General features: G+C 45.7%; 1 long non-coding RNA gene across 1 annotated transcript in view; it reads right to left on the bottom strand.

The window, feature by feature from the left end:
* Positions 1 to 25,933, bottom strand: part of LOC112607095 — a 31,643-nt gene extending 5,710 nt beyond the window's left edge. Inside the window, exons 1-3 of the long non-coding RNA XR_003115736.1 lie at positions 25,846 to 25,933; positions 2,787 to 2,888; positions 2,584 to 2,664 (exon numbers count right to left, since the gene is read on the bottom strand). This is a non-coding gene — a long non-coding RNA (uncharacterized LOC112607095). The remainder of the gene's footprint in view (positions 1 to 2,583; positions 2,665 to 2,786; positions 2,889 to 25,845) is intronic.
* Positions 25,934 to 27,053: the final 1,120 nt, after the last annotated feature.

Raw genomic sequence — 27,053 nt, 5'->3', positions numbered from 1 at the left:
AGGTTGCAGTGAGCTGGGATCATGCCGCTGCACTCCAGCCTGGCTGACAGAGTGAGACTCTGTCTCAAAAAAAAAAAAAAAGAAAAGAAAATTGGATCATTTCACTTCTCCATTGAAAACGCTTTGAAACCCTTTAATGGTTTCCAAATGCACTAAGAATTTTTTTTTTAAATCCAAACCTCTTAACAAGTCCTACAAGTTCCTCTGTGGACTGCCACCTACTAGCTCCCAGTCATTTTACGCCACTCTATCCCTCTGGTGACACTTTCTTTTGTCACTTGCTCACCAAGCCCTTTCTCACTTAGCAGATTCCCACATGCCAGTCCCAAGCCTACGATGCTCTCTCCCCCGCTTCCCCTGGCTTTCCCAACTCGTCCTTAGGGTCTCAAGTTGACGGTCTCAGCCTAAGAAAGTCCTCTTCTATCTCCTCCAGTCTAAATGAGGTCCCTTTAACTCTCATAATTAACAATTCTGTGTATCTCATGTCGACTGTTCTGTTTGTTTGTTTGTTTGTTTTGAGATAGAGTTTTGTTCTTGTTGCCCAGGCTAGAGTGCAATGATGCAGCCTTGGGTCACTGCAACCTGTGTCTCCCGGGTTCAAGTGATTCTCCTGCCTCAGCCTCTCGTGTAGCTGGGATTACAGGCACGTGCCAGCACCCCTGGCTAATTTTTGTATTTTTAGTAGGGACAGGGTTTCGCCATGTTGGCCAAGCTGGTCTCAAACTCCTGACCTCAGGTGATGCACCCGCCTCATCCTCCCAGAGTGTCGGGATTACTACTGCTCATTTAATGCTTCCCCCTGCACCCCACTAGACTGCTAGCTCCATGAGGGCAAAGACTCTTTGTTCACTGCTGGATATTTGGATATTTGGAGCCAACCTAGTGTTGGCCATGTGGTAATGCATTGTCTCTGTTAGCTTGGGCTGCTGTAACAAAATGCCACTGACTGCATGGCCTAAACAACAGAAATGTATTTTCACAGTTCTGGGGGCTGAAAGTTTGAGCTTAGGGAGTCTGTATGGCTGAGTTCTGGTGAGCGCTCTCTTCCTGGACTGCAGATGGCCACCTTCTCACTGTGTGCTCACACGGCCTTTCCTCCATGCATGTGTGTGGACAAGAGATAGGGAGCTCTCTGTAGTTTCTTCTTAGAAGGGCACTAATCCCATCCCAAGGGCCCCACCCTCAGGACCTCATTAAACCTAATTATCTCCCAAAGACCCCAGCTGCAAATACTGTCACATTGGGAGTCAGGGCTTCAACATATGAATTTTGGGGAGACACAAATCAGTCCATAGCTAATGATCTCAGTGTTCCAAGAAAAAATGAGTGAATCACTGACAGAGAAGTGTTTCTAAAATGTATGTCTAATCTTGTCACTTCTTTCCTCAAGGGTTTTCAATAATTCCCCTGCCTATAGAAGAAGTTCTAAAGTCCTCAGCTCAGCATCTGGGCCTGTGATAACCCAGCCCCGGGATACCCTGGGGTTACTCAGCAATGCCCCTGGAAAGTATGGTTTTCTCTTTCAGGAGCGTGCCCAGAGTTCACGCCTGTTCAATAGCCCCTGCCTCCCAGGGGTCTGCTCTGCTGTCTGCAGCACTGGCACCGCTGAACCTCGTCCACAGCTCCCTCGAAGCATGCTCTCTGCAGCCTGAGTAGTACATCCAAGCATCAGAGTGAACAGATGCAGAAAACTGCCAGAAACATGTGCTCCCAGAGCTGAGAAGCTGCTGAAAAGAAACCTCGTTCTGACAAAGGGCAGAGCCACACACACACGGAGCTAGACCTGAGTCTCTAGAGAGAAGAGGCTGCTCTGAGATGAGCCCAGAACCTATCCCTCAGCACTGAGCATCACCACTTATGAAGCCCCTTGCCCACCCTTGAGAATGTCCCCCATCTGCTGGGCAGAGCAGCACAAGACCTGGTGTGAACCGGCACAGCCTTGGCCTATCTCTGTGAGTGTCCTTCCCAAGTTCTGGGAGTGATTAATGGGTCAGCACGGCCCATAGTGGACTCTGTAAATGTGCATTTCTTTCCCCTCTCCCTGTTGCCCGGCTTGTAAACCTATGCCTTGGCCTCCACATCAAGCATGTGCTTTTGGGTCAGAGGCTTCCAGTCCTGGCCCTCCTCTCCAGCACACTTTCTCCTGCTCCCTGGACAACTGGCATTGCCCTGATTAGGTTGTGCACTATCCCAGTGGCTCGCTGTGGATATACTGGTCCATAATTCCCAATAGCCTCGCTCTGTCTGGTGATGAAAATAAAATCTGGAGGGGAATTTGCTAGAACTTCAGCCTCCCACCATATTGCAAATTGAGAGCTGACTTTGATGCCATATGTGTGCTAAAGGGTCAGCACATGTTAGAAGAGCAGCAGGCAGAGAGTTAGATGGGCTGATTTTGAGTTTTGTCTTTGCCATTCACCAATTCGGTGACCTTGGGCAAGTCAGTTCCTCTGAGCCTCAGTTTCTTCATCTAGAAGATGTCCTACCAACCTCAAAAATGTGTACAAAAATCAAGTGAAAGAATGCTATGTGATGGTGGTTTGCAAATTACAACACACTACATGAATGTAGGAAATTCAATACCTTATATCCTTAGGAGATTAGGGGCGTCACTTGCTGGAATATCATTTTGCTTACCACCAGATCCCCGGGTTGGAAGAGAGTCTAGGCAGAGAAAGATAAAGAAAAGCATAAAAGTACCTAATTTAGTGAACACCAAAATTAGTAGCATAAATTCTGTGTATGCTGGCAAGTTGGAGGGAATTAAGGGGAACAAAAAAGCAGACCTGGATGTGTTTGGCTCAGTGGTGTGGAACTTCAAATCCAGTGCCAGGCTTGGCAGAGATGTGAAGTGTAGACCACACTCCTCTCTCCTCTGAGTCCTGAGCCTTTGGGAAATAAACACAAGATGTGCGGATCAAAATGTCAGCTTTATTTTTTATAATAGCAAAGGATTGGAAACAACCTGATGCCCATCTGTACGGGACTAGTTAGATAAATTACGGAAATTCACTCAAAAAAAATACTATGCAGCCATGGCCGGGCGCAGTGGCTCACGCCTGTAATCCCAGCACTTTGGGAGGCCAAGGTGAGTGGATCATCTGAGGTCAGGAGTTCAAGAACAGCCAGGCCAACATGGTGAAACCCCAACTCTACTAAAACTACAAAAAAAATTAGCTGGGCATGGTGGCGTGCACCTGTAATCCCAGCTACTGGGAAGGCTGAGGCAGGAGAATCTCTTGATTTTCCTGAACCCGGAGGTGGAGGTTGCAGTGAGCCAAGATTGCGCCATTGCACTTCAACCTGGGCAACAAGAGCAAAACTCCATCTCAAAAAAAGAAAAAAAATACTATGCAGCCATTTTTAAAAGTGCAAAACAGCAAGGTGTTGAACCATAGCTATGGTATGCTACCGATTGTGGAAGAAATATGTGAGTGTAAGTACATATTTGTGTGAATGTGTATAAAACACGCCCAGAAGAAGAGATGCGTAAACACAGGTGCCTCTGCTGAGGAGAACTAGGAAGCTAGGGAAAAACAAAGGGGAGACCATTCACTCTCTGCCTCTTTGCACCTTTTGAATTTTGAACTGTGTGACCATAAGACTGTGTTACTGTGTGCATGCATGTGCCTGTGCATGTGTGCGTGAATCCACTTTACTGAACTCCATAAACATCTTGGACTTAAAACCAGTGGGCTCCCTGCTTCCTGATACTCAGGTATCCACTGGAAGCTCAGACTGTGTGACCTGCTCGTGGGGAAGTTAAATCCAGACAGCAAGATGAAGGGCCAGAGTAACAGAATGCGTGCTGCCAGCCCCTGCAAAAGAGAACCAAGGGGCCGTGACAGCAGCATCCTTCCCCCACTCCTTACAGTGGAAGAGAGGAACTGGCAGTTTCTCCAACTGGACCTCCTCGCCCTGCTGCGGCAGTGTAAAGAGAGGGAGGATGAGGACCCTCTAGAACAGTACAGGAAATGTTAGCATCAAGTGGACAAGGGAAAGATGGGGCAGGTGTGGGACAGTGCGGTTGGGGAGGGGGATGCCGAGAAGGAAACTGACAAGAGACTACGAGGGGGCGCTGATGGATAATGAGAAGGAAGAGAGGTGTCAGGGCCTCGAGGATCATACACTTTCATGACCAGGAAATGGGTGCAACCCAAATATTGTGTTCATTAGTGAGACTGGAGAGTGAAAGGATGCAACCTTTGATCTTGCACAATGAGTGAGGATGCGGACATGATGGGGCCGTGACAGACTTTCACCAGGGCATAATTCAGCCCGATTCTAAGGAGGTCCCTCCCTTTCCTGATCCCTCACTGTCCTCTGCCCATTCCCAGCCCCCACATTTAGCAAAACCACTCCGCTTGGCGTTCCAATGTTCTGTTTTACATTTGGCTTTGTTCAGCAGCAGCCTCTGTTTAGCCAGTTTCTGCTTGGGAGCCAAAGCGCCAAGAAACTACACAAGAAGAGCAGAGCCTGGACAGGATCAGAAAATGCCAGAGATTTTGCCACCAAGCCTGCTCCGCCGAGACTGCCAGGAGAGTTTTGCAAATGGAATCAATCTGAACGTAACTGATGAGAAACATCTGAATGGAGGAAGCCAGGACAAACAGAAATCACTAAGTTTCCCACTGCAGTGGGCTGGAGTGGCTTCCCCAAGGCTTCTACTTGTGTGCATTTACCTTTCTATCACAAAGAGGACTCGTGCTGCTTCTTGGAAACCTATCCAGTTCACAATGACGGACCCTGACCTCACGAACTCCGCTTTCCCTCCAGTCCCCAAGCCCTTCCACACCCCAGTCTGCAGGTGGTTCTTTGGCTTTGTTGCTGTGGTTGATACATTTTGATAGCAGACGGGTCAGAGGTAGACTCTGGTCACAGTATGGTGTCTCCTTTTCCCCGGAATTTGAAAACATCAGGAAACCTCACCCACCGCCCAGGTGTCTCCTTACCACCCCCAATTAAAAGCGCAAGATACCTCCCAAATGTAGTCAAGGAATTTGGGGTGTGCTCCTGCAGTTTCCTCAGGGACACATCCCCGAGGCCAAGCAAGTGGTGGCATCATTCATTGTAATATGTCTCAGATGATGTTATAATAATGGAGTGTGCTTGGCTGTCTAGAGCTGAGAAGGAAAAGAGTTCAATCCTAAAACCAGGACAGTGGTTATCTAGCACATTTCGAGGGAAAGAACACTCCAATTCTGACTTACACGTGCTTGTGGATCCTAGACCACTTTGTCTTCAGAGTGGAAAATCAGAATACTCTCACGAGATACTAACTTTAGGCCAGGTGCAGTGGCTCATGCACTTTGGGAGGCCGAGGTGGGAGGATGGCTTGAGCCCAGGAATTCGAGACCAGCCGGGGCAACATGGCAAAACCACATCTCCGCAAAAATTCAAAAACTTAGCTAGATGTGGTGGCGTGCACCTGTAGGCCCAGCTACTCGAGAGGCTGAGGCAAGAGGATTGCTTGAGCCCAGGAGGTGGAGGCTGCAGTGAGCCGGGATTGTGCCACTGCACAATCCTGGGTGAAGGAGTAAGACCCTGTCTCAAAAATTATCAAAAAGACAGATATCAACCAATAGACAAACACTGATTCAGCAGTGTCCAGCTTCCTTCCCCTGCCTGCATATCCACCACACAGCCTTCTCAATGTTAACACAGAGCAGCTGGCCAGTTGCAATCACCTGAGCAGACAGTGGCATTCAACACATGGACATGGTGCTTTATCAGCCAGACACTCGACGTTTAGCTGGCACAAATCTGGATAAATGCCAAACCGAGATCTGACATCTGCAAAGCTTTGGCCCAGGTCTGGAACTGAAGGTGACTGATGGTTCTGTGATTGGATAGTTAGGAACCCCTGAGTTTAGGAACACGAGTGACGCGTCCAGAAACAATTAAACCATTGGTCAGGGAGTTGCCCTGCTTCTTGCGTTCTTTGAAGAATAACTTAGCTATGTGTAACTCTAAGCATAAACATTATGCTGACCTTGATCCAGGAATTTAAACAGTGTCATGTAGTGTAAACACTACAAATACCTTCTTGCTGAAATGGTCTGTTTTCAGGATGGGTTAGGGTTTCTTCCCTACAAAAGTACTTTGGGGCATTGGATTTTAAATTCACAGTCAGATCCGCATTTTTCTCGCGTTTACATTGCGTGGCCTTCAAGCGTTCTCACCAGCTTCTAAGGTTGAGGGAGCCCTCTACTGATGGCATGGCTGTAATTTCATAGTACATAGCAAGGAAAACTGGGTGAAGTCTAAAGAACTCCTGGATCTGAGAACTGTAACCGGTCTCGAAACCTAGAGCCAACAGAGCTCTGTTTCTAGAGCCTATGAAAAACCAGGCTCTAGAAACATCCTTGATTTCCTCAAACTATCCACATTATTTCAGGTTTTATACTTTCAGGCAATAGAAGAAAAAAAGGTCTGAAAGGAAAGTCGTGTTCTATGCATTGAAAGCTTACATTTTTTTGTGTGCGCATGCACACGCATGCCCTTGTACACATGCGCACGCACACGCACACATACACGTATGCATGTACTTCTGTTTTTACAAATATACATACACCTACACCTACACATACATATACATACTTTGCAATTGCAGCATCATTGCCCACTACAGGAAGGCTTTGCTCTGTGTGTGCGTGTCCTGGAGGAAAGGCGTGGGAGGTACATAGTATACATAGAATTCCAGAATCGTGGGACTGGATGGAATATTCACCCTTTGTGGCATGTTCAGAGGACAACTCTGACGAGGCCACAGCTTGAGAAAGGAATTCTCCCCAGCGACTGTGGCCTTGATGCTGGAGGTTAACAGCTTAACACCAGGATGTGGTGCCCAATTCTGAACTCAGGAAATTAATGACGATAAGGGTGGGCTGCCTGCCAAGGCCTGTGGTGTGAATCCCAAGAGAAGCACCTTCTATTTTGAGACCTCCTCCGACCACGGTGAGCTGTCCTCTGCTCCGATGCACGCCCCACCTCTCTGTCTATGTGCTGCTTTCTTCAACTCTGTTATTCCTAAACTTTCCTGGGTTTCCAACCCATGGACAGTGAGAGTAACTTATTCCCTCGCCCATTGATTCATCAAAAAGAATAATCATGTGGTATTAGGAATCAAATACCTGACACAGATGTCAATAGGAAGATATCAATGGCGTAACTCTTCCCTTGCCAAGAACATCAAAGGGAAGAGAGGGGAAATGGCAAACAGAGGATCAAACTAAGACTGGACAAAAGGGGATAAATGCACAATAAGTTTCTTTTCCTTGAGAGGGCTCCCCTGGAAAGGAAAAATAAAAGCACAGTCTTGCACCACATAATATGGCCGACGCTGCCAAATGACCACACACACCAAAGGGGCCACCCCTGGAAAATCAAAAGACCAAACAACGCCACTCCTCTGCTCAAAAACCTTCAGTGACTCCCATTGCCCATAGAAAATCTACAGTCTTAAGAGGGCATTCAAGGTTCTTTGCTTTTCCTGCCACAGTTCCTACCCACCCCAACATGTGTAGCTCACTCTCAGGTTAGGCCGTAGACCGCTGTCACCTCATGGCTTTCCTGCCTTTCTTCTCTGTTTGTCTGGGGCCTACTCCCCATCCTTCAAGAGTTAGCTCAGATGTTACATTCTGTATGAAGTCTTCTCTAGCTCTTCCAGACAGAATTTATGTCTCTCTCTCCTGTGTACGCAGGGATTTTGTTTATGCCTTCCCCTGCCACCATTATAACACTTATGGACAGCCTGCATAGTTGGGTCTCCTCCACAGTTTATATATTGAGGTCAAGCCCACATCTTACTCATGTTTGCATCTCTCTTGAGCTCCCACCGCCACCATGTCACTCCATGCCTACCCCGGATCCTTCTCATTCCCCATCCTCATTCCTCCTGCCAGGGGCCTACCATAGCATCTCCCATACAATTGATTCTTAATACTGTACGTTGCTTGTTCCGTGAAACTAAATTAACATCTAAGATTAGGGGAAAATATAGTTCACTCTAAAGACAGAAAGAAGGCAAGTGAGATATTGTGTCAGATCCTAAGTAATACAAAGTCTCCAGCCTGGGCAACATAGGGAGATCCCATCTCAGAAAAATAAATAAATAAAATAAAAGCTCCTCAAGGTTTTGAATCCCTCCAGTTTCAGGGCTCTGCCTTCTACATGTGACCATGGCACACTGAGACCAACCTTCAACTTTTGAGCAACTGTGAATTAAAGACTTCCCCGTCCTCAAGACACTTTACTGTCATCTGCTAGAAATTTGTCATAAAAACTATCCAAATATGCTATGAGCAGGAGATGAGTGACACCTCCTGGGGTCGTACAATGAACAGCCCTAACTGGCCTTAACGATAGTAAGTTGAACACAACCAGTTGGTGTTTGTCTTTCAAGATGGGCGTCACAGTAGTGCATGGACCTTGGAGTGTGAGAAATCTGAGTTCACATCTTGGATAACCATCCTAACCATTAGCTTCCAGGCCTCTAAAATGTAGCTCGTCAAAAAACCTCTTCACAGAGTTACTTTTAGGATTACATGAGATTTTAAATATCGAGTGCTTAAGGACTCACAACAAATGTTCAGTCAGTGAAAGCCATTATTATTACAGTAACACTTCTAAAATTCAATACATTTCTGAAAGCTATCTTTTGAAATTACCATCAAACCCTTTTATAAGCCACATGCAAAAATCATGAGTTTTGTGTGTGTACATGAGTTTCTTGCTTTTTTTAAGACAGAGTGTCACTCTGTCACCTAGGCTGGAGTGCAGTGGCGCCATCTCGGCTCACTGCAAAATCAGCCTCCCAGGTTCCAGAGATTCTCCCATCTCAGCCTTCAGAGCGGCTGGGATTACAGGCACGCGCCACCACATCTGGCTAATTTTGTATTTTTAGTAGAGATGGGGTTTCACCATGTTGGTCAGGCTGGTCTCGAACTCCTGACCTCAAGTGATCTGCCCGCCTCACCCTCCCAAAGTGCTGGGGTTACAGGCGTGAGCCGCTGCACCTGGCCTGTTTCTTGCTTTTGCTAAAATGATATTATTGTATCTGAATCTCAATTTTATTAATCAGATATAGCTAAAATGATATTTAGATGTCTATATATAAAGTCAAATTTGTTGTTGTTTTTTTTAAAAAAAAAAAAGGTTTGCAGCCGCTGACTATATGTTCCAGTTACTTAGAGAATTCCAAAGGCATTGTTCAAAACCAAAATTTTGTATAAAAAGCATTTACATCTTATACAAATATCCCAGGTATGCCAGGCATGGTGGCTCATGCCTGTAATCCCAACACTTTGGGTGGCCAAGTGGGGTGGATTGCTTGAGCCCAGGAGTTCAAGACCAGCCTGGGCAACACAGCAAAACCTGGTCTCTGCAAAAAACACAAAAAAATAGCCAGGCATGGTGGCAAATGCCTGTAGTCCCAGCTACATGGCAGGCTTAGGTGGGAGGATCTCTTGAGCATGGGAGGTCAAGGCTGCAGTGAGCTGAGATCACACCACTGTACTCCAGCCTGGGTGACAGAGTAAGACTCTGTTTAAAAGAAAATTTAAAAATCCCAGGCATTCTCCACAATATCTAGCAGAAAGTTGGACATAGTTGTTCCTTCCTTAATACAAATTATCAACTACTTATTGAGGGATGATAATTGTAAAAATCAGGTTTTCTAAGTCCGTAGCATAGAATCCCAAGAAACCTAAAGTTTTGGAAGTAACCCAACCTGTAAGATCAGTTAAACTGACATTTTGGATGGCTCCAGGGGATGTCAGGAGATTAATATTCTCTGGATTCCCTTCTAGACCTGAGAAGTTTAATTACTACTTCACAGTCAGTTTTCCAGTGCTTAGTCAGAGAATGTCCTTGAAAGGGCACTTGTTTCACTAATAAATACTGCCAACTCTGCTTTTTCAAGAGTGGATTATGATTAGTTCAATCAGCAAGCACTTTCCAACCCCTCTCATGTATAGAACATAACACTTGACACTGTAGGAGTTACCAAGCACATAGCACATGCATGACCCCTGATTTCATGGGGTTTCCAATCTAGAGGAGACTAGAATCTAGAATTCCGATCTAAAATCTTTCAATTGTAGTCAGTATACACAACAATAAAGTATGGATTATGATACAATTACTTGTTGACTGAGTAGTAGAAATAATGCGTGCTATAGAAAGACACCTGTGGATGAGGATCGTTATGGAGGCCCTAGAATCAAACTCAGCCCTAATAGACAGAAAGGCTTTCACTAGGCAGAGAGAATGGGAGCGAGTCTAGGGGAAGAGACCATTACAATAATGACAAACGGTACAAGGGGCATTGGAGAACGGAAAGTAGGCCAATCCACTTACATAGAAGTTGAAGTAGGGGTATAGTGGTTATAAGATCAAAAAGACAGTCTGGAGGCTGGGCGTGGTGGCTCTTGTCTGTCACCCCAACACTTTGGGAGGTCAAGGTGGGTGGATGCCTTGAGCCTAAGAGTTTGAGAATACCCTGGGCAACATGGTGAAACCCCATCTCTACAAAAAAATACAAAAGTAGCTGGGTATGATGGCGTGCACCTGTAGTGCCAGCTACTTGAAAGGCTGAGGTGGGAGGATCACCTGAGCCTGGGGAGGTGGAGGCTGCCTTAAGCCATGATTGCACCATTGCACTCTAGCCTGAGCAACAGAGCAAGACCCTGTCTCAAAAAAAAAAGAAAAAGAAAGGTAGTTTGGGACTACAGTGTGACAAATCTGAATAGCAGAAGCAGGAATTCATACTTTATCTTGTATAGACTAGGAAGTGACGCTCTCACATGGCACGTTGTAGGAAGCTGGGCAAAGATACAGAAATGCTGAACAACTGATTGTTTTTTGTTTGTTTGTTTGTCTGTTTTTAATCGGGTCTTGCTCTGTTGCCCTGGCTGGAGTGCAGTGGTCTGATCATAGCTCACTGCAGCTTCAACTAACCAGGCTCAAGTGATCCTAAGGCCTCAGCCTCCAGCATAGCTGGGACTGCAGGTGCATGACACCACGCCCAGCTAATTTTTGTACTTTTTGTAGAGGTGGAGTTTTACCATGTTGTACAGGCTGGTCTCAAAGTCCTGGGCTCAAGCAATCCGCCTGCCTTGGCCTCCCAAAATGCTGGGAGTACAGGCATGAGCCACCGAGCCTGGCTGAAATGCTGAACTTTTAATGGCCCTTCTTGGTTCATGGCCAAAAACACAAAAAAGAAAAAAAAAATCAACCAGCTCTTCTGACATCAGCTCTGTAGTCAAAAGTATTCACAGGGGAATGAATCTAAATCTTCTGGCTTTAAAAAAAAAAAAAAAAAAGACTACAACTTGGGGATTAGCTGTCCACTTCAGTCTTCCATGTTCAGTCTGGCCTGTCTGACCCAGAGTCATCAGCAATGAGCAGCTGAAGCAGGAAAAGCAGCAGAAACTCAGAGCTGCTGGTGGCTGGAAAGAAATTGTCCCTGGCAATGAAATCTGCTCCATCTATGCCTGGGATCAAGCAGTGGGATTAGGTGGTTTGCTGGGCCCCACAGCATGGTCTCTGGTGCTGTCAGCAGCCTTTAATCAAAACATGACTGTGTAGCACGCAGTGGTGGCTGGTTTATGTTCTAGATATTAAATGCAGGCTTACGCATCCCTCTATTTATACACGCACCCAGACCTGCTGGATAACTGCCATTCCATTCAAGGGAGGTGAAATAAAACCCTCCTGTGTAGCACACTGAGACGTACACCACACATTCCTGGAAGCAGCAGGCAAGAAAGGGTTTGACCTCCAACCACAAAAAGGAATCCCATAGGGGAAACCGCACAGTGGCCTAACAGACCACAGAGAGAAATCTATTCCAGAGTGTGGAAAGCTGGTCTTGGTGAAGTAGTAGGAGGGATTTTGAACAAGTCACACCAAGTTAGAAGCACAGGAAGGCAACACAAAGGGCACAGGGGGCACCACCTGTCTGCCTTTGCATCAGCTTCATTGTCAAACTTCAGTCTTGTCAAAATCCTGCCCTTGGGAGACCACCTAGGTCTAACTTCATTCCCTGACTCATCGAGCTCATCTGCCAACAGTCCTTCCCCAGAAACTGATGGTTTCTACCCAAGTAGAAAAGCAGACTGCAGAGGCCAACAAGGTGGGTTGTGTGGGAACTTGCTAAACTGAGTTTGGCAGCCCCTACCAAGACAACTGGCTGGCAGCTTATGCTGACAAAATTCACTGCTACAGAGACCTTTAGTTCCAAACCACCTACCTCCTGTTGCTTTCTGGTTCCCTACCTGTGAGCATCTATAGATAGACCATATTTTATTTTCTTGGTCACCTCTTTCCTAATGCTTTCCCAGATTACTGGAACTGAATGTTTTCTTTCTTTCTTTCTTTCTTTCTTTTTTTTTTGAGGCAGGGTCTCACTCTATTTCTCAAGCTGGAGTGCAGCAGCGCCATCTTGGCTCACTGCAACCTTGACCTCCCATGCTCAAGGAATCCTCCCACATCAGCCTCCTGAACAGCGGAGACTACAGGTGTGTGACACCATGGCCAGCTAATTTTTGTATTTTTTGTGCCAATCAGAAAATCTTTGAATCCACGTATGATCTGTAAGCCCCACTCTACTTCAAGTTGTCCTGCTTTTCCAGACCAAACCAATATATACCTCACATATATTGATTGATGTCTCATGTCTCCCTAAAATGTATAAAACCAAGCTGTGCCCAACCACCTTGGGCACATGTTCTCAGGACCTCTTGAAACTGTGTCTCAGGGCCCGGTCACTCATAGTTGGCTCAGAATAAATCTCTTCAAATATTTTACAGAGTTTGGCTCTTTTCACAGAAAATGCAATATGCCCTCAATGAAAACTTGTTGAGTGAACAAATGTACAAATCAATGAGTACATGAAGCAATAGTGAATGAGTGAGTGGATGGTTAGAGTGTCAGTATTGCCCAGATTTAAAGAAAAGGAAAGTCACTCCAGATGTCGATCAGGTTGAACCTCTTGCCTTTACTTTGGTTAGTCATTATTTAGTCTTATTTTATAGAGGAACCAACCAAGGCCAATGTGGACAAACACCTTGAAAAGGCCACAGTACTCATCTCCTAATGTAGAGCTCTTTATTCTATACCATTCTGCAAGATACTGATATCTGGTTTGGTTGGTTTCAGTATCTGGTACACATATCATGGGATTACCTTCAAGAAGACCAGGAAAAATACCCTACTTTGTTTTATCCTCTTATTAACCCCTTCTTAATTTCTTATCTTTATAGAGAGTAGAGATGAACGTATACTTATAATAGGAAGATGCCGTACTCTGTTGTTGTTTGTTGTTGTTGTTGTTGTTGCTGCTGTTGCTGTTGCTGTTGCTGTTGAGGTGGAGTCTCACTCTGTCGCCCAGGCTGGAGTGCCATGAGTGGCTGGATCCCGGTTCACTGCAACCTTTGCTTCCCGGGTTCAAGCAATTCTCCTGCCTCAGCCTCCCAAGTAGCTGGGATTACAGGCGCCCACCACCAGCCTGGCTAATTTTCATATTTTTAGTAGAGACAGGGTTTCATCATGTTGGCCAGGCTGGTCTCAAACTCCTGACCTCGGGTGATCCGCCCACCTCGGCCTCCCACAGTGCTGGGAGTTTGGCGCGTGAGCCACTGCACCAAACCAGAAGATGCCCCACTCTCTAAACAAGGCAGACGTGGTCTAGACAAGTCCAAAATGCAAAAGTCTTTCAACATCAAACATAATTCCCAGATTTGAGTCCATGGACGTGGCGAGGAGGAAACTTTTATCAAAAGAAATTGCCAAATCGTGGGAATGTGAGAAACGAATCCATCACAGGTGCTTCGTCAGTTCAGCTGGCAGGGCCAGGACAGTAGCTGCCTGCAAGTATACCTGTCTCCTCTGGCCAAACCACCACCAGAATTTCCATGGCAAGTAGCTCCCTGGACTTGATTCAGAGCCTACAAACGGAAATTCTCAGGGCAAGCCTAGCCTTCTTGCCGCTGGCAAAGTGCCACAGAAACGTTGCCACCCCCTCCTCTTCTGGGCACCATCGGAGACATGGGCATCAAATGGAAACAGCGGAGCTTCTAAGGACAGAATGGACTCAGGCTTGGTAGTGGCCACAGGCCTCAAGCAATGCAAATGCCACCACTAAACATGCCCGTTCTGATGCTGCAGGAAGAGTGAAGCCTGGGCTCCAGGGAAATTCCTGGCAAATGTTCTCACAGTTTGATTTGTGAGAACAGCAGTTCCTGATAAACGCTTCAGAAAGAAGATAGTAGCTATTAACACCTCTTGGACCGAACCCTGCAAGTCCTTTGACAGTTTTTCAGCATGTTAGACAAAGGTGTGTAGAAAGAAAGATTTACTGGATGGTGGGGGTGAGAGAGCAGCCTGGAGGCAGGAGATAGTTCTCGCCCATCTTTTGGAAGAGGTCAAAAGCTAAATGGTTTTCTGCCTTTATTTCCCTAACTGTAAAATAGGGGTGATGCAGGGTTTGGATTGTTGTGCTTATATGTAAAATGCCTAATCTACACTCTGTGAGTGTAGGCCAGATGTCCTCAAGCCCCATCAGCCTGGGGTGGTGACCCTAACAGAAGAGCCCCAGGGCTCAGCCCCCATCAGTAGAAGCCTTCCTCATACCCTGCCTTTCTGGTTCCAGGAGCCCCTGGCCACCCCACGGGCGCTCTGGAAGGTTGCTGGAGCCTGTCTCCAAGGGTCCCCAGGACACTGCCCTTCGCACGGCTGCACCCATTGGTGCCCTCCTCTAAGCCCTACAAACACTGGGGTTTTCCAGTGCGCTGCCCCAGTGCTCCGCCCCAGTGCGCTGCCCCAGTGCTCCGCCCCAGTGCTCCGCCCCAGTGTGCTGCCCCAGTGCGCTGCCCCAGTGCTCCGCCCCAGTGTGCTGCCCCAGTGTGCTGCCCCAGTGCTCCGCCCCAGTGCTCCGCCCCAGTGTGCTGCCCCAGTGCTCCGCCCCAGTGCTCCGCCCCAGTGTGCTGCCCCAGTGCGCTGCCCCAGTGCTCCGCCCCAGTGCGCTGCCCCAGTGTGCTGCCCCAGTGCGCTGCTCCAGTGCCCACCTCACTGAAAGTAGGGAATCTGCTCCTCCTAGTTTGTATTACATTCTTAGGCTGTGGCGCCCAGTAGGACCAACTGAGATGCTCATATTATAGATCCTTGAGTGAAGCATCTGGCCAGTTTATGTAGTTCATGAAAACTGAAGAATGGTAAGGTTCATAAACTTGGGGAAGGAGAGCTTCATTTCTCATAAAAGGTTGTGGTCTGCAGGGTGACCATTCAAACAGGCCGGGAAGCACAGCCTCCATCCAGAAGCCAGAAACAGGCACTGTGCTGGGCATGGTGGCTCACACCTGTAATCCCAGCACTTTGGGAGGCCAAGGTGGGCGAATCACTTGAGGTCAAGAGTTTGAGATCAGCCTGGCCAACATGATGAAACCCAGTTTCTACTAAAAATACAAAAAATTGGCTGGGCGTGGTGGTGGGCACCTGTAATCCCTGCTACTTGGGAGGCTGAAGTGGAAGAATCGCTGGAACCTGGGAGACAGAGGTTGCAGTGAGCCGAGACGGTGCCGCTGCACTGCAGCCTGGGAGACAGAGCAAGACTCCGTCTCAAAAAAGAAACAGGAACTTCAAGGGTCAGAAATACAAAATACGGATTTATACTGAACGGGGTGGCCACATATACATATTCAATAAGCTATAGGAATATTCATGAAAGGAGAAACATGCACATGCACAATTGAGCTTCATGCCTCTCCACAGGACCCATGTTCAAAAAATGGTGGCATTACCATGATCCACTGATGGAGTATTCAGCCTTCTGATCAAAAGGTGAAGCAGAGGACACGAAGACCCTCACTGTACATCCTCCATAGACCGGCCGGAACCACTCTGTGGTTGCTGGTCTCTGACAGTAAGGAAGGTCGGGCAGTTGTTGTATTGAAACTGCAAAAGGGAGAGTCAGAAGTTAGTGGTTGGTGGAAATCAGCAGTGTTCTGAAAGGGCCGGTTTCTGTTTAGCCCTTAGGGAAGAAAGCCTAATGGTGGTTAGCGAGGGATGGGATACAATGAGGCATTTCTGAGCTTCCATCCTATCATGGTCAGGAACCTAGCTTCCAAGGTCTCTCTGGGGTCCCCTTGGCCAAGAGGGGATCCATTCAGTCAGTTGGGGAGCTTATATTTTCATTTTCACTTCTCATTCTTTAAGGATCCCTGAAGGGTTGGGGTAAAAGACCATTTGAAAGGCATTTCGCCATGCATGTTGCAGATACCCCTGACAGCATTAACTTCACTGAAGCATGACTTTGTGAATGACTCTGTGGTCTAAGAAGAATGTGTGTTCAGAGTGCCAAGCTAAGGAATCCAGGAGCAGCCAACCAAGAGATCCACTCCTAATCTACAAAGGACATCTGAACCTTTGGCCCATCACTTGGAACACAGGTAATACAGGGGATCAAGTCCCTTTTGGGGGATTAAATGGAGGTTGGTAGGTGAAGGTTGCTAGGTGGAGGATGCTATGTGAAAATGCTATATAAACTGCATGCTTTTTTACCAATAGTAGCCGTTCTCCTGTCCCGCCCACTGCAACTAAGCCATCCCTGTATGTAAGTTCCCCCAAATAAACCGTGTGTCTCATTCACTGTCGCTAGGTCTTTTCTTTGGTCTCTTGAACATGGTGCCATCTCTGTTGGAGTCAATAGGGGTCTAGTATGACACTAGGTTACTGCAGTGAAGTTCAAACTTTCCCGTGATGGTTCAAGTTTAAGTCTGTTGAAATGAATTGATAATACACAGATTGGCCAGGTGCAGTGGCTCCTGCCTGTAATACCAGCACTTTGGGAAGCCAAGGCAAGTGGATCACCTGAGGTCGGGAGTTCAAGACCAGCCTGACTGATATGGCAAAACCCCACCTCTACAAAAAACAAAAAATTACCCGGGCTTGGTGGCGGATGCCTGTAATCCCAGCTACTCGGGAGGCTGAGGTGGGAGAATTGCTTGATCCCGGGAGGCAGAGGTTACAATGAGAGCAGAGATCGCGCTATTGCACTCCAACCTGGGTGACAGAGCGAGACTCCATCTAAAAATAAATAAATACACAGATTAACAGAGGAAAAAAGGCATACAATTTTTTTTTTGTTATTTTACTTTGCTTCTGTAAGGCATACAATTTTATTAACATGCATAAACACTGGGGGATTGCAGGAGAATGGTTACACAATAACCCAGTGAGGTACAGACGCTTCTGCACCCTTCTTCATAGGTGGAGGGAGATGCAGAATGCAGGCCGTGCATCTGAGGGGTAGTAAACAATGGTTAGGGAGAACGAATGGACCCCAGAGACAGAGATTAACTTGTAAATGATTCTTTTTGGAATTCAAATGAGCCACAGAGGCAGACATTATCTTGTGAAAAAGTCAACCAGGTGTGGTTGCATTCCTCAGTCTTCTTTTCTGCCACAGATAATGAGATTTCAGTGAGGGGATGGAAGGCAATTGTGTTTTCTTTGGATGGTCCAGTCCTTTTTCTTTTTTCTTTTTTAATATATGTAGAAATGCGGTCTCACTATGTTGCCCAGGTTAGTGTCAAACACCTGACCTCAAGTGATCCTCCCACCTCAGCCTCCCAAAGGGCTGGGATTTCAGGCATGAGCCACTGCACCTGGCCAAGGGTTCAATCTTAAAGTAGATAAGAGAATATCAGAGCATAACATCTTTCAGTATCTGCTTACTTTCAAGGACCTCTAATTTAAAATAATCAGCATGCAAGAGTGCTATGTTTGGAGGCAAAATTTCCTAGGCTCTTCATTACACTCTAATGTGTCCTTATATAGATGATAAGGACATTTTTTAAACGTAATCACTATACTTTAATCATACTTAACAAAAATAATAATTCCTTAATGTTTTCTAATACCAATCCATACACAGATTTCCTTGATTTTCTCAAATTGTCTTTTTATTGTTGATTTTTTCAAACTGGGATGCAAAAAAGGGTGTCATGTTGCATTCGTTATCTCTTCTCAGTCTATTTGATCCCAAAAATCCACCGTCCCTTTTTTTCAAATGCCATCTTGGTTGGAGAATAATGCATAATTACTGGAGAAAAACTGGGTCATCTTTCCAGTGGAATGTCCCACCTTTTTGATTTAGCTAACTGTATTCTTGTCATTTAAGTCATTCTTCTGTCCCTAATATTTCCTGCAAAGTAGTAGCAAATTCTAAAGATGGTACAATCAGGTTCAATTGTTTAGGCAAGAAAGTATAAATGATGCTTCCTGTTGCATTACACCATGAGGCACATAGTGTTTGAGCTGCTGTACTCGTAGGGAGGCTAAAATTGATCCTAGATTGATCATAGGGTGTAGGTGAAGTCAGCCTGGCCCTTCCATTATAATGTTCCCCACCAATACTCCAGCCAATAGTTTTAGCCTCATTAATGAATGTTGCCTTGTTGCCTAGATCAAGTCTTTCTCTTTTTTTGAGATAGGTCTGACTCTGTTGCCCAGGCTGAAGTGCAATGGCAAAATCTTGGTCCACTGCAACCTCCACCTCTCAGGCTCAAACCATCCTCCCATCTCAGCCTCCCTACTAAGGACTTCAGGCATGTGCAACCATACCCCACTAATGTTCATATTTTGCATAGAGACGAGGTTTTGCCATGTTGCTCAGGCTGGTCTTAAACTCCTGACCTCAAGCGATCCTCCCTTCTCGGCCTCCCAAAGTGCTAGGATTACAGGCATGAGCTACTGCATCCAGCCCTAGATCAATTATTTCATTGGAGGTAATTTTTAAAAAATCTATAATTTCTCCTGCATTGATAAGTTGGAATTATACATAGGCAGGAACTACTTTTATCAACTACTTAGTTATCCTAAAATATAGTTGGCATAGGAAAGGTAAAATAAATGCTTTCTCATTATGTATTCATTTTTCAGAATAATAAACTATTACCCTAACCTCCAAAGACAACCCATCGGGTTGCTTGAGTTTATTATCATTTTTAGGCATCATTGTGAACTCATAATTTTTATGTATTTGATAGGTTTTAATCCATTGTATTACTACTATCCTTTTTGATGCACACATTGCCCCACTTCAGCCAGTGGGAACCCGTTCAAAGTGGTTCCTCTGCTGTTTTGACACTATCCCAAGTAGTCTTGGAGTGCTTCTTCACTTCCTGGTGAAACACATTCTCCAATGCTCATCATGTGCATATCTTGCCCCAAACCTGGAACCAGCCATTTCACCGAGGGAAATGGTATTTAGAGATCTACCTCAGGATTTTTGTTTTTTTAATTAAGCATTGCAAACATAATTGAGACTTCCTGTGCAGACATCTCCCAGATTTTACTGCCCTCCCTTTTTCTTTTTATTTCTTTTATTTTTTGAGATGGAGTCTCAGTCCTTCACCCAGGCTAGAGTGCAATGGTGCCATCTCAGCTCACTGCAACCTCCCACCTCCTGGGTTCAAGCGATTCTCCTGCCTCAGCCTCCCGAGTAGCTGGGATTACAGGTGCCCATCACCATGCCTGGCAAATTATTTTGTATTTTTAGTAGAGATGCAGTTTTACCATCTTGGCCAGGCTGGTCTTAAACTCCTGACCTCGTGTTCCACCAGCCTCAGCCTTCCAAAGTGCTGGGATTACAAGCATGAGCCACCATGCCTGGCCAATTTTTAATTCTATCTTTATTATATAGTGAGTCCAGATATGTGTGAGGATGTTCTGGGCTCCTATCCTATTCCACTAACTTATTTTCCAATTCTTGCACCATCCCACTATGTTCTTATTTCTATAGTTTAAAAAAGTCTTATGACGTCATAGAACAAGTCCCACCATCTTCTTTTTAAAAATGAAATTTAGTCTTCTCGGCCTCTTGCTCTTCCTCAGAGTCTCCCAGAGCATGAAGGACAGAGAAAACAGTATCTAACATCTGAGAACTCTAAAGGATGGGGGACTGGCAGGTGGTCGCTCTGAGGGCAGAGCAAAGAGAGGCACTGGGGAAATTCCACATTCCCAGAGTTTATCTGAGCAAAGTATGAAGATATCTTCCATGGGCCAGTTGTGAGCCATAAGAGAGTGCTTGCCATTGTAAAGTTTCCTCGATTCAGCTAAGAGGACCAGCTTCTAGAAAACTAGAGCTATGCTGAGGCAGGAGGATCGCTTGAGGCCAGGAGTTTGAGATCAGCCTGGGCAATATGGAGAAACCTCGTCTCTACCCAAAATACAACAATTAGTCAGGTATGGTGGCATGTGCCTGAAATCCCTACTAGGGAGGCTGAGATAGGAGGATGGTTTAAGCCTAGGAGGTGGAGGTTGCAGTAAACCAAGAATATGCCATTGTACTTCAGCTTGGGCAACAGAGCCAGACCCTATCTCAAAAAAAAAAAAAAAAAAAAAAAAAAAATATATATATATATATATATATATATATATATATATATATATACACACTGGAACTAGAACCAGAGCTAAACACTGAGCTGCTAAGGGAAGACTTTAAAAGAATGCATTCTCCTGCAAGAATGAAATGACAGATGACAGATTCCCAAAAAGGGATGGGCCAGGTGGTGGGTGGAGGAACACGATCTCGAAAAAAGTTCACAAAGTGCTCCATGCTACAAAAAGTTAACTTTAAACTTCCATCCACCTCAGGGAGTTCTAATGCCAGCTCATGTCAGTGCTGTGCAAGTAGGACCTTCCCTGTTGCCCCCTTTCCCTTCCCTCCTTCCGTTTCTTTTCTTTCTTTCTTTTTTTCTTTTTTTTTAGACAGAATCTCCCTCTGTCGCCCAAGCTGGAGTGCAGTGGTGTGATTTCAGCCCCCTGAAACCTCTGCCTCCTGGTTAAAGCGATTCTCCTGCCTCAGCCTCCCAAGTAGCTGGGACTACAGGCACGTGCCACCACGCCCGGCTAATTTTTTGTATTTTTAGTAGAGACAGGGTTTCACCGTGTTAGCCAGGATGGTCTCAATCTCCCAACCTCGTGATCCACCGGCCTCGGCCTCCCAAAGTGCTGGGATTACTGGCGTGACCCTGTTTCAACCTACAGGAGTCAGAGGCCACCTAAAGAGTGCATGGGTAGGAGGAGAAAACACCACTGAGGAAGACGGATGAGACACGTACCACACCCTCCATTCCCACTGCGGGCTCTCCACCCACTGCAGGCTCAGGTGGGGGCCAAGATAACTTATGCTTTGTGGTGTTGGAAGTTTTGACTACTACCTGGACATATATCTTTTTTTTTTTTTTTGAGATGGAATCTTGCTCTGTTGCCCAGGTTAGAGTGCAATGGCGCCATCTCAGCTCACTGCAACCTCCGCCTCCCAGGTTCAATCGATTCTCCTCCCTCAGCCTCCCAAGTAGCTGGGATTACAGGTGTGTACCACCACGCCCAGCTAATTTTTGTATTTTCAGTAGAGACGGGGTTTCACCATGTTGGCCAGGCTGGTCTTAAACTCCCGACCTCAAGTAATCCACCCACCTCAGCCTCCCAAAGTGCTGGGATTACAGGCGTGAGCCACCGTGCCTGGCCTAGATATCTTAATCCATGAACTGAGACTGGTTTTCATGGTTAAGGGACTTTTTATTTGGAGTGGCCAGAAAAATCAGTGACACCTGGCAGAGATTTCATTCAGAGACAAGAAAGAACTCGCCCACATTCAGTTTACAAGTACAGCAGGCATGGTGGTTTGTGCCTGTAATTCCAGCACTTTGGGAGGCTGAGGTGGGCAGATTGCCTGAGGTCAGGAGTTTGAGACCGGCCTGGCCAACATGGTGAAACCCCATTTCTACTAAAAATAACAAAAATTAGTCGTGGCCTGTAGTCCCAGCAACTCAGGAGGCTGAGGCATGACAATTGCTTAAACCTGGGAAGCAGAGGTTGTAGCAAGCCGAGACAGCGCCACTGCACTCCAGGCTGAGCGACAGAGCAAGACTCCATCTGAAAACAAAAAACAAAAAAAACCCAAGTGCAATCACAGGAGAAAAATAATACTATCTCATGATTATACCCCATAAATCCTATTTATTTATGTAAAGTACTGGCTACCCACTAAGGGAGGAGACCACCCCTCATATTGTCTTATGCCCAATTTCTGCCTCCAAAGAAAGAAGAAGTAAAAACTAAAAGGCAAAAATGAAATCCACAGGCAGACAGCCCAGTGCCACACCCTGGGCCCTGTAGTTAAAAATCGACCCCTGACCTAATCGGTTGTGCTATCTACAGATTACAGACATTGTATGGAAAAACACTGTGAAAATCCTTGTCCCGTTCTGTTCCATTCTAATTACCGGTGCCTGCAGCCCCCAGTCACGTACCTCCTGCTTGCTCAATCGATCACGACCCTCTCACGTGCACCCCCTTGAGTTGTGAGCCCTTAAGAGGGACAGGAATTGCTCACTCGGGGAGCTCGGTTTTTGAGATGTATTGCCGGTGCTTCCAGCCGAATAAAGCCCTTCCTTCTTTAACTCCGTGTCTGAGGGGTTTTGTCTGCTGCTCGTCCTGCTACACCACTATTTTTAATACGCTGCTTAACTAAATTTGCTAATATTTTATTTAGGATTTTTGCATCTACATTCTTAAGTGTGATTAATAGATTATTTTCTTGTTCTTGTCAGCTTTAGAATCAGTTACACTAATTTCGTAAAAAGATCTGGGTAGGTTTTCCCCTTTTCTATGCTTTAATATAAGGACTGTATGTTTGCTGATGATTTTGTGAAACGTGTCTCTGAAACCATACTTGTCTCTATGACTGGCAACTTCAGGGGACAGGAGAGTGGATAAATAATCTGTAATTTCATTTCAATACAGATAAATTATCAATTGCCTGGAAGCTAGCAAATGAGTAGGAGCATCATTATCCCCTGTATTGTGGGATTCTCTTAGGACACCTCAGGCACCATATATAGCCCTGGGCTCATGGTTGAGTAAGAACACTAGTGTTGGCCGGGGCGGTGACTCACACCAGTAATCCTAGCACTTTGGGAGGCCGAGGCGAGTGGATCATGAAGTCAAGAGATCGAGACCATCCTGGCTAAAAAAATTAGCCGCGCATGGTGGTGCGCACCTGTAGTCCCAGCTACTCGGGAGGCTGAGACAAGAGAATTGCTTGAACCCAGAAGGCGGAGGTTGCAGTGAGCCAAGATTGCACCACTGCACTCCAGCCTGAGTGAGAAAGCAAGACTCCACCTCAAAAAAAAAAGAATACTAGTGTTAGTTTGGATATTAAAATTTTTGTAAAAGTAAAAGCTGAATTTTTCTTTCTTTTAGGGTAAAAATTAAATAGAAATTGACAAAAAAGAAACATTGCCTCCCATACACTGGTTGGACCTCTTATGCACCCCATCTTTGCAGAGCACTGCTCTAGAGAGTGGAGTGAACATGATGGGCAGCTGTAGCAATGCCAGCAATCCTCTCAGGCCTTTGTGGGGAAAGGAAGAGCAGAGAAAGGGGGATAGGTTTGTGCAATGGCCGTGTCAGGATATTTTTTAACCTGAGGGAGGCAGCATATTATGCATTTTCAACCTTGTCTAATTATAAGGATTACTGAGCACACCTGTTAAAAGAGATTCCCAGACTTCTGACCAGACTTTCTGAATCAGAATCTCCCAGGAGGAGTGCCTGAGACCCTGCGTTTTTCACAAACACCCCCGAGAGAGTCTTGTGAATAGGCAAGTTTGGGGAATACACAAAAGGAGAATAAACACGGGCTTTGCAGTCAGACCAGGGTTAAATAATGACTCAGTCTTTAGCAGTTGTGTGGCTTCAAGCACGCCATTTAATCTCCTTATGCCTCCTTCCCTTATTTAGAAAAGGGAGCCCATCATAGGGCAGGGCAGGTGTAAGGATTAAATGAAAGGATGTACCACACTGGGCACAGGGCCCGGCACTCAGTAGATGGTGCCCTTTATTCTGGACAGGGTTCTGGGAGAAGACATTAACTTACATCACCAACCTACAACACATTCGACCTTCAGTCCTGACGCTGAGATGAAGGGACAGTACCTCTATTTTTCTTGCTTGTTCAGCATCTGTTCCCCATTTTTCTGGTAACAGCCCATGGATTTTCCTGGAGAACCACCACCACCTCTCTTTTCAGTTTTCGTGGTTTGGGTGGATGGATTTAACCCCTTCCACATCTAGGGGCAGGAGTGACTTAGGTCTGGCCAATTTTCAGGCTCCATTCCCCGTGGGCAATGTGATTGGTTCAGAATGAGAACCATGACCCAAACTAGTCCAATGAGACTCAATCTTGGGACTTCCACTAGAGCTCAGAGCCTGCTGCTGACCTGCCGGCCACAATCTTGCCACAAGATGGGTAAGAAGGAGAATAAAGCTCCCCTGACCAGAGGTTTATGCAGCAACAGAAGAACAAACATGTGGCAAGGATGGGACCAAGTCTTGAAGATATTTTCAAGCCCTGAATCTAGATAGACTGAAGCAGTACTATCCCAGGTCTTTTCAGTTATATGAGTGAATAAAAATTTTCGCCTAAGACAATTTGCTTTAGATTTTTCTGTTACTTGCATTGAATTGGGTCTCGACAATGATTTTTAAGGCATTTCTTCTATTTTAGTCTCCAGCTTACTGTGAGGTCATGGGAGCCCTTTTCTTGTATGATACATTTCCTAACTTTACCAGAAGAAGCAATCCCATAGCTAGCATTTAGACTTGATGGGTACTGGAAATCGCTGAAGCATTGTCAGTCTCTGGGAATGAGAAAACCCAAATCTTTTCCATCTAAATGGATTCTTTTTTTTTCTCAGAGTGGGAAGGAGCTGATATTTAGGTAGGACTCTGTTTTTGCTCTCCAAACTCCGAGAAAGGTTGTCATGAAAGGGCAACACAACAATTAAAAGCTGTTGGGTATGAGAATGACAAGTTTGGCTGGCATGCAACACAGTGCAGCTGAGATGAGTATTCTCGATTAATGGGCAAACATGACACAATTGTCTCTTTCAAGCCCAGAGTGCTAATATATAATACACAATCAGAGGGCATTGTACATTGGAACAGAACTCATTAGCCAGTGCCAGTTCTTTGCCCCCAAGAAATAAAGTAGTATGTTGTCTATAAAAGCCATAATTTGAGTCTTTTCAATTTGCAGCTACAGACCAGGTGAGGGATTTCAATTTGGGAAGAATCCAAATGGAACCAGGAATGGGAATTCCTGTTGGAATTCATCAAGGCAAAACCAGTGGTTGGTAGAATGAGGAATTGGTGGGGGGCGGGGGGGAAGCGAATAGGATGGGAAAGTGGAACGAGTTTGACCTCCCATGCCTCCCACCAGGAGTCCCAGTCAAAGAACTTAGGCAAATCTGGCTGAGGCAGTATCTGGCCTTTGTGAGGGACATCCTAGAATGGACATGTCCCTGTGTGACTGCCCGGTGAATACCAAATGCGTTGGGTCATTTTATTCAAACCTGGAGGACTTGGCTGCCCAAGCACATGCTCTGCGGATGAACTCACTTTTGCTTTAGTCCATATGGCTGCTGAAGTCTGAGCAGCTCAGACAGCAAGGGACAGGAGAGAGGAGAACACAGGGCGGGTGATCAGAGAAATCCAAGGAAAGGATTGAATTACTGTCAGATGAGAGGGTGTGGGAGCTTCTGGGACAGATTGATGGGACAGTCTAACTGGCTGGCAGGGAGCTGTGATCTGTCACAGTCCACTGTGGTGAGCCAGCTGCCTTGTGTATGGCATGCACGCAGAGTGCAGGCTAAGTAGGCAGGAGGAATCTTCACATTTACCAAAAACACCCAGCAGTCCACCAGCCCACCCAACCGGAAAACAAAGCATGCCCTTTAGACTCCAATTCCCCCAAACCAAAGAAATATTTACAATGTTACCCAGTTTCTTGTTTCATAGGGCATTTCTCTATCAGTCTTTCACAAACACTTATTAAGAGCCCTCTCAACGTCAGGCACTGCGTGGGGTACTGGAGACATGGAGGAAATATGTACAGTACTTCCCTCTAAGGAGTTCACCATCTAGTAAGCAATTACAAAAAAGGAAAAAATACAGTAAGAACTGGCATGAAAGAGAGCACAAGAGTGGACAAAACAGACAAAAATTCAGGCAAGTTACTTTCTAGTGGTGGTCAGAGAAAGGCTTTCTGAGAAGATGGTATATGAGCGCAGACATGAAAGATGTGAGCAAATGTGCTTTGTCAATTTCTGGGATTATGCTTGTAGGTTTCATCATTGTTTCTGCTGCCCTCAAGGAGATTGCAAAATATTACACATGCACACACAAGTGCACCCACACAGACACATATTTACGAATATAATACCTCTGCCAAACTGTCTAAAAGTTGTGTTCCACTGATGACATTCCTGGTAATGATAATAGGTTTGAAGGGAGCAAACCATCTATGATCTCCTGCTCTGACCTCCAGTGATCAAGGACATGCCGACATCTGCTAAGCCTCTGGCTCAGATTGATGGGTAAATCTCTGGTCATGGGAGCTTTATTCTCATTCCAAATGAAGCTAAATGGTCCATAAAATTAAAGTCCTGACCTTTTCATATCATATTCTACCAACCAGATGGAACAACATGCTCAAAAAAAGAAAGACAATCAAGATGTAAAAATATACACACAAAACGTACGCAGAAAAGACAAACATTAAGTTATTACTAGATCTGAATGGCCATGGGGGATATTGTTACCATGGTGAGGTCATGGATAAGAGACTGGATGGGATGGGAGGAAACTATTGGATGGGCATAATGGAATCTGTGGCATTCAAAGGGTGGTTTCTGTGATTAAAGACACAAACTCTTGAGCTGCATGTAGATCACAACTTGCATAATCTGGTGGCTATCTTCTGGGCACAGTTCCTGGAACAGCGCCTGCTACATGGTAGATGCTCAATAACTGTGTACTGGGTGACTAGTGAACTGAACAATCAAATGTTCGCTAATGAAGTTTCTTTTATTTCAATTAATTTTATAAAAAGATAATATGTTGACATAGCTCAGCATTTGAGTCCAAAAGGATGTTGCCAAGTCTTGATCTTATCTCATTACCTACCCATCCAGTTCCCA

The sequence above is a fragment of the Theropithecus gelada genome, chromosome 14, assembly GCF_003255815.1.
Source record: "Theropithecus gelada isolate Dixy chromosome 14, Tgel_1.0, whole genome shotgun sequence".
Lineage (NCBI taxonomy): Eukaryota > Metazoa > Chordata > Mammalia > Primates > Cercopithecidae > Theropithecus > Theropithecus gelada.
This window is presented reverse-complemented; position numbering and strand designations above follow the sequence as displayed.